Source organism: Gossypium hirsutum, chromosome D13 (assembly GCF_007990345.1).
Source record: "Gossypium hirsutum isolate 1008001.06 chromosome D13, Gossypium_hirsutum_v2.1, whole genome shotgun sequence".
Classification (NCBI taxonomy): domain Eukaryota; kingdom Viridiplantae; phylum Streptophyta; class Magnoliopsida; order Malvales; family Malvaceae; genus Gossypium; species Gossypium hirsutum.
In genome coordinates, this window is record NC_053449.1 from 27,058,203 (window position 1) to 27,073,156 (window position 14,954).

At 33.6% G+C, this 14,954-nt stretch overlaps 1 pseudogene; it reads left to right on the forward strand.

Annotated features, from left to right (window-relative positions):
- Positions 1–12,752: 12,752 nt before the first annotated feature.
- Positions 12,753–14,718, forward strand: LOC107919585 (protein SODIUM POTASSIUM ROOT DEFECTIVE 3-like; annotated as a pseudogene).
- The last annotated feature ends 236 nt before the right edge of the window (positions 14,719–14,954 follow it).

The window sequence follows — 14,954 nt, forward strand, 5'->3', positions numbered from 1 at the left end:
ATCAAAAGACAAGAGAAATAAGTTGGTCAAATATTTAAAAACTCTTAAATTGCCCAAACCCGAAGGGGTTGGTATTTGGAATTTAGGATGTAAAAGCAAAAGAAAAGGAAAAAAAAAGAACAAAGCCATTTCCGAAGCATCTGATTCCACTACATTTGTGAAGGAGAATTAGAAAGTGGTTCTGTGTCACATTCATCTATAGGTTAAGAGAAAATAAAATTCAAACTTCTTTATTAATCTGGCAGCATATGTTCTATGATAATTGCTTTTTTAGTTTCCTTTTGCCTTCTACTTTTCTTCTATATTTGATATTTTTCTACTTTGATCTTGTGCCTAAAAAAAATTCTACTTGGTTTTCCAAAAGGGAAAAAAATCAAACATTCTAAGCCATATGGTACATGAACCACAGGTTTTAATCCTTCCTCAACCACCTTCATGAATCTAGATTTTGAATCTTATGTTTAGGATAATTGAAAAACTAATCTCATGCAACATTCGATGGATATAAATATATATTTTTTTGGAAATGAATATGTTTATTTTTTTAATATATTGTAAAAAATATATTTTTTATACCCAAGTGTAAATAGCTGTGAAAATATGTTCTAAGTTCATGTATTTTCTGTACTATTGAAATTTAGTTTATTTATTTTTATTTTTAGAAATTTAGTCCATTTATTTTTCAGATTTCAAAATTTATATCTAATTGTTAATTTTAGCTTAATTTTCTATTAAATTTGTTGGTGTGACATTTTAAAATAAAAAAAATACTTACTTGATAACCAAATAACAAAAAATGATCATGAACCTAAATTAACAAAAAATATTTAATAATATTAACAATTGAACTTGCATTTTTAAATTAAAAAATAAAAGAACTAAATTTCTTAAAATAAAGATAGATGATTAAATTCTAAATATAAAAAAATAGAATGATTTGAAACATATTTAAACTTAAAAAATAAAAAAAAATCTATTTATCTATAAAAATTCAACGATTCAAATCAAATGAATGTAAAATAAGGCGAATCATTATTTAAATTGGAAATGAATACAAGTCATTAGAAATTACTTCAACCAAAAGTCATTGTAATACCTAATTTTAGCCCGGGCTCACATATGGAAACACAATTTTTTAGGATATGCAATCTTAGATATGATATGTAATCCAAGATATGATATATGCAATCTTAGATATGATATGCAATATTAGATATGATATATAATCTTAGATATGATATGCAATCTTAGAATATATGATTTTGTAATCTTAGAGATTTAATTTGTAGATACCCTTTAATCTCAGCGGTTGATGTAATTGATCTGTACCGTTGAATTTGGGGAGGCTAAACTATAAATAGAGGCATCACCCTTCATTGTAAAAAAAAGAAAAAAAGGAGAAAAGGGGAAGAGGAATAAAAAAGAGAACGATTGGCAGTTTTTTTAAAGGTGACTTACTATTTTTTCTTTCGATTATTTTTTTACTTATTTATGATTTTTAAAAAAGGGGAGAAGATGATACCACTGCGAATTTTATTTATTTTATTTAGCCCCTCCGACCTTTAATATTTTTGTAATTAAGTTTTTTTTTTATTTTTCTTAATTTACCCTTTTATTTTTTTTATTTCAATTGGGTCTAAGTTGAACGGCGTCGTTTTAGAGGAGAAGGGAAAATTTCCCTTCCAGCCCCTCTATGTAATTCGCGCGTTCAAATTAATCCTTTTACTTTTATTTATTTGCGAATTTACCCCAGTTTTTTATTGCAATTCAATTTAGTTTTTCTTTTCTTTTTTTGTTCTTTTCATTTATTTTATTAATTAATAACGTAATCATTTTTTTATTTTTATTTTTTAAATCTATACATGTATATTTTATGCACATATTTTTAATTTATATTTTTCTCACATTTATATATGTATATATATGTATATTTATTTTTAAAAAAAATTAATTTTGATAATGTACTCATTATTTAATTTTTTTATCTATGTATATTCCTTTTATATGTACATGTATATATATATTTTAAAACGAATATTTTCCTATATTTTTTTAATGAATATTTTCATATTTATATGTATATATTTACGTTTTTTTAATGATTAAATACTCACTTTTTCTTTTTTAAAATATACCTATTTTTATTATTTTATATAAGTACGTATAATTATATTTTTCTTTATTTGCATAAGTATATTATGTATTGTATTTATATATAAATTCTATAACCCAAAATTTTATTTGTAAATTATATGAATATTTTTAATCTTCATAATTTTCATGTGTATATTATACGTCTTTTGATCCTTATTTATTTGTTTGCTATCCCATCCATTGTATAATTGTGTTTACATTTAATATTTTGCATGTCATGGATTAGCTTTTTTTTATTATTTCGTTTATTCATTTGCTTATATTAATTTTATGTCGATGATGTATTTATTATTGTTATTATTATAGCATTGTATGTATAAAATCACGTTACATCATTTTTTACTCAAATTTAAAGATAGAAATTTTTTAAAATTGAGATAATGTTCGTATTTAGGATTTTCAAGGGAATTGAGCCCTAACGTATTGGGTTCCGATTTTCTTCGTTAAATCCGAAAATCGAGCATTTCTCTTCAATCAAAAAAATAAAAACTCATTATTGGGAATTCAACACGTTGTGTCCTAACGTATTGGATGTGACGCATTGATTTCTCGAAATGAAGATTTTTTTTTAAAAAATCATGAAAGAAGTATTCCGAGTTTGAGATTCTAAAGGAATTATGCCCTAACGTATTGGGTGTGATTTCTTAAATCTTGGATAAGTGGATGTTCTTTTAAAGTAAAGGAAATATTCCGAGTTTGGGATTCTAAAGGGATCGTGCCCTAACGTATTGGGTGTGATTTCTTAAATCTTGGATGAGTGGATGTTCTTTTAAAGTTTTATTGTATAAATATTCTGACCTAATTCATTTTGGGGGAAATTAGAATGTTGTGCCCTAACGTATTGGGTGTGACATTTTTGCTTCTCTGAATTGAAAAGGGTCTTAATATGCAACATTTTAAGTTTTTAAAGATTATATTTTTAAAATTTTCGACCTTAAGACATTAATTAATTAACTAGGTACCAATTTTTGGGCGTAATGAGGGTGCTAATCCTTCCTCATACGTAACCGACTTTCGGACCCGTTTTTCTAAAATTCGTAGACCAAAGTCGTTTTAGGTGACCCAATCACACCTTAATAAAAGATTGGTGGCGACTCCCAATTTTCATTTTTTAAAAGTCGGCAGCCTAAAATTTTTTGTTTTCAAAAAAAGGTTTCGACAGCTTGGCGACTCCACTGGGGAAATTTTTTTTTAAAAAGAAGAGAGTCGAGCCACAAAGTTGATTAATTTTTGTCTTACGGTCGAGAAAAATATTTTTTTTAAAAAAAATCATAACATCCTTTCGCATTCATTATCTTATTCCTTAAATATTGTTTGCGTTATACATTTCATGAGTTGAACATTTTTACCCTTTTAAGTGGGAGTGAGAAGCTATGCCTTCGTGAGGTTTTCACCTCCGTGTAGGGTAGTGGATTGTTTTCGGGATACATCCATACCTATGTCTTCGTAAGATTTTCATCTCCGTGCAGCCATAGAGAAATGTATTCCCCTAAACCGAACTCGATCCATATGAGCCTATAATGGGTGAGGATAGAGGAATCTGCTGGTTCGGGTACCTTTACCCTAGAAGCCAAACTTCATATAATAAACCTTAGGAATCCACCCTAGGTAGAACTATACTGAACCCTAGTAGACATCTGATTAGATGTTTTACTGTTTCTTGATTATATTTTATATTATTATATGACACTGACCTTTTGTGTTTTATTTTGTTTGCATGACATGGCATTTCATTTCATCATAAAAGACGTCAGTTCAGATTCAGTTGCTAGATAGAAAGCTTGACATGGAAAAAGAGTTTCTTGATAAAGTGGAGGACAATGCGGCTGTCCGAACTTGGTCTGAAACAACGCAGCAAGATAAGGGTGATAGCCTGGCCGATGGGTATGTATCGGAATTATGGGATTTTACTCGCATCAGTGTAACTCAAAACAATTTGCAGGAGTTGAAAGAAATTTGGAATCAATGGAATAATGAGGCTAGGCAGTTATTTTACGACAATTATGGGGACTAGCCTTATTTGCTTGATGAGAAGGTAGACAAACATTTGTTTCAAGCCCTCACCTAGTTTTGGAATCCTGCTTACAGTTGTTTCATGTTTGGGAAATTTGGAATCAATGGAATAATGAGGCTAGGCAGTTATTTTACGACAATTATGGGGACTAGCCTTATTTGCTTGATGAGAAGGTAGACAAACATTTGTTTCAAGCCCTCACCTAGTTTTGGAATCCTGCTTACAGTTGTTTCATGTTTGGGAATGTCAATTTGGTACCAACGATAGAAAAATATGTGGCTTTACTCCGATGTTCAAAGTTTCAAGTGGATAGAGTTTACTCGAGAACGGTAAATGTGCCAACCTTTTCAAAGAAGCTGATAGGTATAACAGGGATGAGTGAGTAGTGGGTCGCTGCACGAGTTAAGCAAAAGAGGGACAGCAAGTGCATTCCTTGGAATAGCTAGAAATGGTGCTACAAAATTGTGAGATCCAGATCAAGCACTTGAACGCAAACGAAAGTAGTAATAATGAACAGCTCTACCACTTTCAGAGTCAAGTTAGGAGCAGAGATCATCTTATGAAGGAAGCTGTGGTCTAGATTCGAGAAGTAGCTGATTACGTACAGATTTTAGCAGTACAGGCTGACATGCTGAGTATGAAGTATGAATTAGAATCGGATTGGGGGCAATAATTAGTTTTGTTACTTAGGAAGATCAGAGTTCTGGGTACTAGGGCAAAGTCTTACTTGTAATTCGCTTTATGTAAAGAAATTTGCTTTCTAGTAAGGTTTTCTTATATGGAATTGAATCAAAATTGACGTCTTTTTGCATTCATGCATTGCATTACTTCATATGCATTTAAAAACATTAAAAGATTCTAATTAATTTACATCATTCCTCAGTTAATCTGGAAACCAACCAATCAACCGAACACCGTTATAGTACCCGAGCAAAGTCAGGAGGCATGGACCAAATATTGGAGAGAATAGAGCAAATGCAAATACAAATACAGATGCAAGAGCAATTGACTGAATTTCAACAAGAAATGAGGAATCAAATGCTAGAATTCCAAATAAATATGAGCCAGCTAACCCAGTTATTGGGTAAAGGGAAAAGCCCAGAGGCTCACTTTGGGGATGATAATAAGGACCCTATATATTCTCCAGATTTTACCTTGATAAGTGTCGAGGCCCAACCAGACGCATGTCCACAAGAGGCACTCTTTACTATCAGATCCTGACAATATCTGACTGGTACATCGACACCAGTATATCGCCTGACAGACTCAAAATCCAATCTTGTTGCTTTTGACAATACATCAGAAATAAAACAGGTGAAGGTAGAGCACCCAAATACTATAAAAGCCTCAAGGAAGAAAGGGAATAAGGGGAAAAATGAAGGTAGATATAACAAGGGCCACTCAAGACCAATCGCTGTGGGCCGGTTAAAGACAGAAACCACCAGCCATCAGGTTCCTTTAAAGCAAGAATCATATGTGAAGCCAGGTACTGAAAAGCTCTAGTTCACGCCAATTTCAATGTCGTACAAGGAGCTGTATCAAAGCTTATTCAATACGCATGTTGTTGCTCCTTTACATGTGAAACCTCCACAGCCCCCGTATCCCAAATGGTACGACACAGGTGCACAATACGATTATCATGCGGGAATTACGGGGCACTCAATAGAGAATTGCATTGCCTTCAAAAAGCTAGTTGAAAAATTCATCAACATGGGTATTGTCAAGTTGGATAACTCATCTAATGCAGGAAATTCGCTACCCAATCATGATTGATAATGGTATGAATGTAATATATGAAGAGGTGTTGAGAAGTGTTCACATACGGAGACACAATTGAAAATGGACCTTGTTAGATGTCTGCCCTTATAAAAATTGGGAGTGTTCTAAGTAATTGGATTGCGGAAGAAATCTCTGTAGTCTTTAGAGCTTGTTTAGAGTAATGTTCAGAACATTCTTGTTGCTTTTAGCCTAAAAAAGATAGGAATTCCTTTGTGAAATAGGCTCATGTCTGAACATCATTATTTTAATAACATACATCTTTGCATTTCAGCCAATATTTTTTCATTCTTTGCGAGTAATTATTCTTTCATTCTTTTGGATTTTCTTCCACATCATTCTTTCGTTCATAATTATATTGTATAAATAATCATTCATAAATTCACACATTCTTTTGTATATTCTTTTGCAATTACTATGGGTCCTTAGATATCAATGACATGAGTGACGCTGCTACTGACTCAGAATCTCCTTCTGAGAGAGACATGTGTTTAGAGGGATCTCATAACTTTGAAGATGTCATAGATCGTAGCCTATTTCTGGACCTATTAAGGATGGTAGAACAAGTAAGAAAATAGATCTCACCCTACAAAAAATTATCAGGGTACATGACTTCTCCTTATGTGGGGCATGGAGGTCATTTGGTCGATCTCGCCAAAAGAGTCTGACGGTCATCAATTCATCTTTGTGATCATCAATTACTTTACTAAATGTGTGGAAGCTGCTTCGTATGTCAATTCTTGAAGAATCATATAGAACGCCAAAAGGATCATATCTGACAATGTACTAAATTTGAACAACAGCACAATATCAAAAGTTTGCAGTCTGTTCACGATTAATGCTATATTGCCCAAAGAAAAGATGGCAAAAAAAAAGAACTCTGCCGGGGCAATGACTTTCTCTTGGGCCTATCGTGGTTTTGCCTATTGAAGGCAAGATTCTTTCACTCTGAGTTTTAAGATCTAATTGAAGAGGAATGTTCAAAGTTATCCATCATGGTCAAATGCGCCAAAAGAAAATGATACGAGCTCACAAAAAAAGGTCCGCACTAGAGAACTCCTTGAGAGGGACCTGGTATTGAAGAGGATCTTTCCCATACAAAAAGAATTTTATCCAAGTTGAGAAGAACCTTATATTGAGGGCCTTATCTGGAAAAGCGTCGATCAAAAGGGATAACAAGGACATGCCTAATCCTATGAGTTCAGATTCAATAAAAAAATATTTCAAAAAAAAAGAGGAAAAAGGAAAAAAGAAAAAGTAAAAGTAAAAGGAGAGGCCAAGGTGAAAATCTGCAAAGGACGCCTTGAGACCAAAGGGGATTTGAGTTGAAAACCCGAAAAGGGCGGCTCAAATATTGATCAAAATGGGGCATGAGGTGATCAGAGCAGTTCAAATTTTGATCAGATTGGGGCATATGATGATCTTGCTATACTTGAATCAACAGGAAAGGGTAGACGACATCTTGAGGCATTGACAGAGTACTGTAGATCTCTCAAACACATGTCAAACTCAGGAGGGTCTTCAGAAAGTTTGTACAGAGAAGTTCAAGCTGCGATATTTGGGGCATCCAATTTTTTTTTATATTGAATTTGTTATTCTTAGAATACTTCATTCTTTTCCAAGATACACATTCCCAATCAATTTCTTTGCTATCCTTATCTACTTTTGTTGATAATTTATTCCTTTCGAGCTATGCTCAGAACCAATTGTATTCTCATCCATTGTTATACCCTTTTAGCAAACATGTTGCATTAGAATAATGATTAATGGACTAATAAAACTTTCACAAGGGAGGTTTTGCATATTACTTTAGAAGTTTCTAAATAATACAGGAACCTGAAACATGACTATTGTTTAGAACGCACCAAGTTTTAAAAAGGTTAGAAATCTGAGAAGGAAGAGTCTAAATGAAGACTATCTCTTTGGATTTTGTTGTCAAAAAACATTGATCGAACAAAATGAAAAGACGTCAGGTGGGTGACAAAGTAATGATCACCGGGCAATAGAAAGAGGTTACCTCAGGGAAGAGAGTCTTTATTTGCGCATGAGCCTTTGGTACGACACCCTGGGAATGGTGTAAGAGACCAGAAAGATTTAGATCCTTTATCCTTGAGTTGTGATAGGAGAGGATTGAAGAAAAGCCACATACCCTTGGGTTACAGTGGGAGAACAATGGTATGAATTTTTGCGCCCCAATGGATTAAACTTTGAGGTTTACAGTGGGGGCAACCTGACTAAATATTTCTTCAAAAAAGCCAGCCAAGCAAGAAAGCGTTGTAGCACGTCAGTGTTAAAGCCTTAATAACCTTCGAACAATGACAACTCAGGTGGGATCATTCTCTTTTAAAAAAAACATTCATGCAAACATCATTCGCACATGTCTAGTTAGGAGCATTTGACGCATTTGGATCATGCCATCCTAATCTTAGGCATAATATAGGTTCATTATACAGGTCATGTTCCCCAGAGAACAGATCAGTGAAAATTGTAGATCTTATCTCCCTAAACAGTAGTGGCGCAGATCGAAGACGGCGAATCTTATCTTTCCCAGATAGTGGGAAGTAGATTTAAGCCACCAAGCCTTGTCTTCCTGAGCAGCAGCGGAGAAGGTTGAAGATTGTAGATCTTATCTCCCTAAACAGTAGTGGAGCAGATCGAAGACAGCAAATCTTATCTTTCCAAGATAGTGGGAAGCAGATTTAAGCCACCAAGCATTGTCTCCCTGAGCAGTAGCGGAGAAAGTTAAAAATTGTAGATCTTATCTCCCTAAGAAATAGTGGAGCAGATCGAAGACGGCAAATCTCATCTTTCCAAGATAGTGGGAAGCAGATTTAAGCCACCAAGCCTTGTCTCCCTGAGCAGCAGCGGAGAAGGTTGAAGATTGTAGATCTTATCTCCCTAAGCAGTAGTGGAGCAGATCGAAGACGGTAAATCTTATCTTTCCAAGATAGTGGGAAGCAGATTTAAGCCACCAAGCCTTGTCTCCCTGAGCAGCAGCGGAGAAGGTTGAATATTGTAGATCTTATCTCCCTAAGCAGTAGTGGAGCAGATCGAAGACAGCAAATCTTATCTTTCCAAGATAGTGGGAAGCAGATTTAAGCCACCAAGCCTTGTCTCCCTGAGCAACAGCGGAGAAGGTTGAAGATTGTAGATCTTATCTCCCTAAGCAGTAGTGGAGCAGATCAAAGACGGTAAATCTTATCTTTCCAAGATAGTGGGAAGCAGATTTAAGCCACCAAGCCTTGTCTCCCTGAGCAGCAGCGAAAAAGGTTGAAGATTATAGATCTTATCTCCCTAAGCAGTAGTGGAGCAGATCGAATACAGCAAATCTTATCTTTCCAAGATAGTGGGAAGCAGATTTAAGCCACCAAGCCTTGTCTCCCTGAGCAGCAGCGAAAAAGGTTAAAGATTATAGATCTTATCTCCCTAAACAGTAGTGGAGCAGATCGAAGACAGCAAATCTTATCTTTCCAAGATAGTGGGCAGCAGATTTAAGCCACCAAGCCTTGTCTCCCTGAGCAGCAGCGGAGAAGGTTGAAGATTGTAGATCTTATCTCCCTAAGCAGTAGTGGAGCAGATTGAAGACAGTAAATCTTATCTTTCCAAGATAGTGGGAAGCAGATTTAAGCCACCAAGCCTTGTCTCCTTGAGCTACAGCGGAGAAGGTTGAAGATTGTAGATCTTATCTCCCTAAGCAGTAGTGGAGCAGATCGAAGACAGCAAATCTTATCTTTCCAAGATAGTGGGAAGCAGATTCAAGCCACCAAGCCTTGTTTCCCTGAGCAGCAGCGGAGTAGGTTAAAGATTGTAGATCTTATCTCCCTAAGCAATAGTGGAGTAGATCGAAGACGACAAATCATATCTTTCCAAGATAGTGGGAAGCAAATTAAAGTCGACAATCCTATCTCCCTGAAGTTGCAGTGGAGCGGATTAAAATCATAGATCTTATCTCTCTGAAGTTGCAGAGAGCAGATTGCATCTAGTCTTATCTTCCTGAAGTTGCAGTGGAGCAGACTAAGTAAGTAAGTCTTATCCTCCTGAAGTTACAGTGAGGCAGAATGAAGATGGCAAATCTTATCTCCCTGAAGTTGCAGTGGAGCAGATTAAAGCCGACAATCCTGTTTCCCTAAAGTTGCAGTGGAGCGGATTAAAATCACAGATCTTATCTCTCTGAAGTTGTAGAGAACAGATCGCATCTAGTCTTATCTCCTTGAAGTTGCAGTGGAGCAGACTAAGGAAGCAAGTCTTATCCTCCTAAAGTTGCAGTGAGGCAGACTGAAGATAGCAAGTCTTATCTCCCTGAAGTTGCAGTGGAGTAGATTGAACCACTAATTCCTATACCTCTGAAGATGCAGTAGGAAGGAATAAGGCTACTTAAAGAAGAAGAGTACCAAAATCCAGCAGGACCGAACAAAATCGGGCATTTTTAAAGTCTTTGCTTCGTCCCTGTTACACAAGAACGAGCAAAGAGGGGCAGCTGTAATACCCAATTTTAGCCCGGGCTCATAATTTTTTAGGATATGCAATCTTAGATATGATATGCAATCCAAGATATGATATATGCAATCTTAGATATGATATGCAATATTAGATATGATATATAATCTTAGATATGATATGCAATCTTAGAATATATGATTTTGTAATCTTAGAGATTTAATTTGTAGATACCCTTTAATCTCAGCTGTTGATGTAATTGATCTGTACCGTTGGATTTGGGGAGGCTCAACTATAAATAGAGGCCTCACCCTTCATTGTAAAAAAAAAAAAAGAAAAAAAGGAGAAAAGGGGAATAGGAATAAAAAAGAGAACGATTGGCAGTTTTTTTAAAGGTGGCTTACTATTTTTTTCTTTCGATTATTTTTTTTACTTATTTATGATTTTTAAAAAAGGGGAGAAGGTGATACCACTGCGAATTTTATTTATTTTATTTAGCCCCTCCGACCTTTAATGTTTTTGTAATTAAGTTTTTCTATTTTTCTTAATTTACCCTTTTATTTATTTTTATTTCAATTGGGTCTAAGTTGAACGGCGTCGTTTTAGAGGAGAAGGGAAAATTTCCCTTCCAGCCCCTCTATGTAATTCGCGCGTTCAAATTAATCCTTTTACTTTTATTTATTTGCGAATTTACCCCAGTTTTTTATTGCAATTCAATTTAGTTTTTCTTTTCTTTTTTTTTTCTTTTCATTTATTTTATTAATTAATAACGTAATCATTTTTTATTTTTATTTTTTAAAATCTATACATGTATATTTTATGCACATATTTTTAATTTATATTTTTCTCACATTTATATATGTATATATATGTATATTTTTTTTAAAATTAATTTTGATAATGTACTCATTATTTAATTTTTTTATCTATGTATATTCCTTTTATATGTACATGTATATATATTTTTTAAAACGAATATTTTCCTATATTTTTTTAATGAATATTTTCATATTTATATGTATATATTTACGTTTTTTTAATGATTAAATACTCACTTTTTCTTTTTTAAAATATACCTATTATTTATTATTTTATATATGCACGTATAATTATATTTTTTCTTTATTTGCATAAGTATATTATGTATTGTATTTATATATAAATTCTATAACCCAAAATTTTATTTGTAAATTATATGTATATTTTTAATCTTCATAATTTTCATGTGTATATTATACGTCTTTTGATCCTTATTTATTTGTTTGCTATCCCATCCATTGTTTAATTGTGTTTACATTTAATATTTTGCATGTCATGGATTAGCTTTTTTTATTATTTCGTTTATTCATTTGCTTATATTAATTTTATGTCGATGATGTATTTATTATTGTTATTATTATTATAGCATTTGTATGTATAAAATCACGTTACATCATTTTTTACTCAAATTTAAAGATAGAAATTTTTTAAAATTGAGATAATGTTCGTATTTAGGATTTTCAAGGGAATTGAGCCCTAACGTATTGGGTTCCGATTTTCTTCGTTAAATCCGACAATCGAGCATTTCTCTTCAATCTGATTTCTCGAAATGAAGATTTTTTTTTAAAAAATCATGAAGGAAATATTTCGAGTTTGAGATTCTAAAGGAATTGTGCCCTAACGTATTGGGTGTGATTTCTTAAATCTTGGATAAGTGGATGTTCTTTTAAAGTAAAGGAAATATTCCGAGTTTGGGATTCTAAAGGGATCGTGCCCTAACGTATTGGGTGTGATTTCTTAAATCTTGGATGAGTGGATGTTCTTTTAAAGTTTTATTGTATAAATATTCTGACCTAATTCATTTTGGGGGAAATTAGAATGTTGTGCCCTAACGTATTGGGTGTGGCATTTTTGCTTCTCTGAATTGAAAAGGGTCTTAATATGCAACGTTTTAAGTTTTTAAAGATTATATTTTTAAAATTTTCGGCCTTAAGACATTAATTAATTAACTAGGTACCAATTTTTGGGTGTAATGAGGGTGCTAATCCTTCCTCATACGTAACCGACTTTCGGACCCGTTTTTCTAAAATTCGTAGACCAAAGTCGTTTTAGGTGACCCAATCACACCTTAATAAAAGATTGGTGGCGACTCCCAATTTTTATTTTTTAAAAGTCGGCAACCTAAAATTTTTTATTTTCAAAAAAATAGTTTCGACAGTCATTAAAACATAATAAACTCAATCTAAATCCTGAAAAGCTTAAATCCAAAATTAACTTAAATAAAAATAACACAATCTTTTTAAAATTTGAGTAGATTGCGTACAAAGTTACTCAATTGGCCTAACATGTATGGTATCCGTCTTAAGGCCTCCACATGTCTAGCAATCGAATCCCAGCATTTATGAGTTGCAACCTTCACTCGACCCTCCTAATAATGCCTCCTTTGTACCAAGTATTCGATCTATGAACTTAAAAGCAGAAGAACCCACACCTTTATGTTGGAATTTGCTCTTTTTCACTCTCTTTCGACTGCAGATTCTTTAAACCATTAGTTTATCTTCGAGAGCTATCAATACCCAAACTCAAAGGGGAAAAGAGAGAGAGAGAGAGAGAGAGGAAAGGAATGAATATCTTATACGCATCCCAGGTTAGAACATCCATATGTTTAAGCATGGATGAAGCAGTCTCATCCTCTTGTTCCTCAGCAGTTCAGCTCGGCGGTCGAGCCATCGATCGCCATAATCCCATCATTAGGGACGCTAAAAGGTTCAACACAAATCCTTCACCTTACAATCAACTACGGAAGAACGGAAATGGGTCTTCAGGCAAGTCAAAAAGTAAGGATCATAAAAAGAAGAGCTGGACTAAGAAAAGTTCATTGAAACTGCCAACTGATACTGAAGATAGTAATGGCAGCAAGGGGATTGATTTCGTCACCCCACCTGGTTCCTCAAGGTATCTCTTGGGCAACTCTGGTTTTCTCGATGAGATATCAGATTATGATCCAGCTTGGGTATTGGTTCCCTTCCAAGAAGATCAGATTAAAGTTGTAAAACGAGATCAATCCGTTGTTTCGAAACCCTCTTTCTCAGACAAACCCTCTAAAGACTAGGTTTCCTCTTTCTCTATTTGATTCTATGTTATTTGAACCGCTTTGTGTCGGATAAGTGTTCAATGTTCACCATGAGTGGACGTATTTATTTACTGGTTAAAATATGCCTATAGTCCCTGTAGTTATCAAAAAGTAGGAATTTAGCCCTATACCTGTATTTCGAGGAATTTGTCTCTTTAGTTTTCAGATTTCAAAATTTAGGTCCAATTATTATTATTTTTGTTGAATTCAGATTAATTACAACATCTTTTTTAATTACATGGTCTTCTTCTTTTTTAATTTCGAAATGTCACAACAACTGATTTAACAAAAATAAATTGACAACAGTTAGGACTTGAATTTTGAAATCTGAAAAACGAAGGGATCAACTTCCTAGAAATACAACTACATGGACTAAACTTCTAGTTTTCGAAAAGTACACATTATAACCCTACTTATTTTTAAGTTTTCCGTGGAAACTTTTGGTGTATCATATTCCAATGCCAATGTTGGAATATACGTGAGACATGAATGTAAAGCATAAAATTCTTTAAGTATAATGAAAATGCAAAGGAATATAATTTTGGTTTATTTTAGAGCTAAATCTTCGAACTACCGTCATTGGAACCCTTTTAAAACCAGCAATAATTTCTAATTTCCTATTACTTTCAGGTTGTGGTTTTAAGGGTATCATTACATTGCAAAGGCTGTGAAGGAAAAGTGAGGAAACATATATCAAGAATGGAAGGTATTGTGTCTTGGTGTTAATTCCATAGGTCTAAATGGTTAATTTGAAGACTGCCACACTGTATATCTTTCAAACCTTTGCTATTGTGATAATAATTTACAAAGAAGTTGACGTTTTTTTTTTTCTTTGTTTTCGCAATGATTTGATAAGGTGTGAGATCCTACAGCATCGACTTTGCGGCGAAGAAGGTGACAATTGTTGGAAATGTAACACCATTAGGCGTCCTTGCTAGTGTGTCAAAGGTGAAGAGTGCACAATTTTGGACACCTGCAACACCTGCTCTTGCCTCTACCAGTTTATCAGCGAACAAATGAACATATAATTATCAATCTTTCTTCTCAGGACTTTCAACGAAGAAATATAGTGAAATTAGACTACTTTCGGGCGTTAAAGTTTGACTTCAGTGTTTTATGTAACTTGCTACTTTGAACAAAGTAAAAAGGAAGTACTGGTGGAATCATTTGCTTCTCTTTTTGACAACTATCTTCTAAGTAACTCTTTGTTTATAATTTTTGCAAATAAATATGTTGAATTATAGTTTAGCCTCCCCGCCGTATTAAAATTTAGGGTAAATTATAGAATTAATCACTCAACTATTAACATGTTTCTGTTTTGGTGACCCAACTATGAAAATTTTCAATTTAGTTACTAATATTTTAGATCATCTCTATTTCAGTCACCCTCGTTTTAGATTGTTTCTATTTTGGTTACTCTTCGTTAAATCGTTAATGAAATTGGTGATGTAGTTTTTTTCT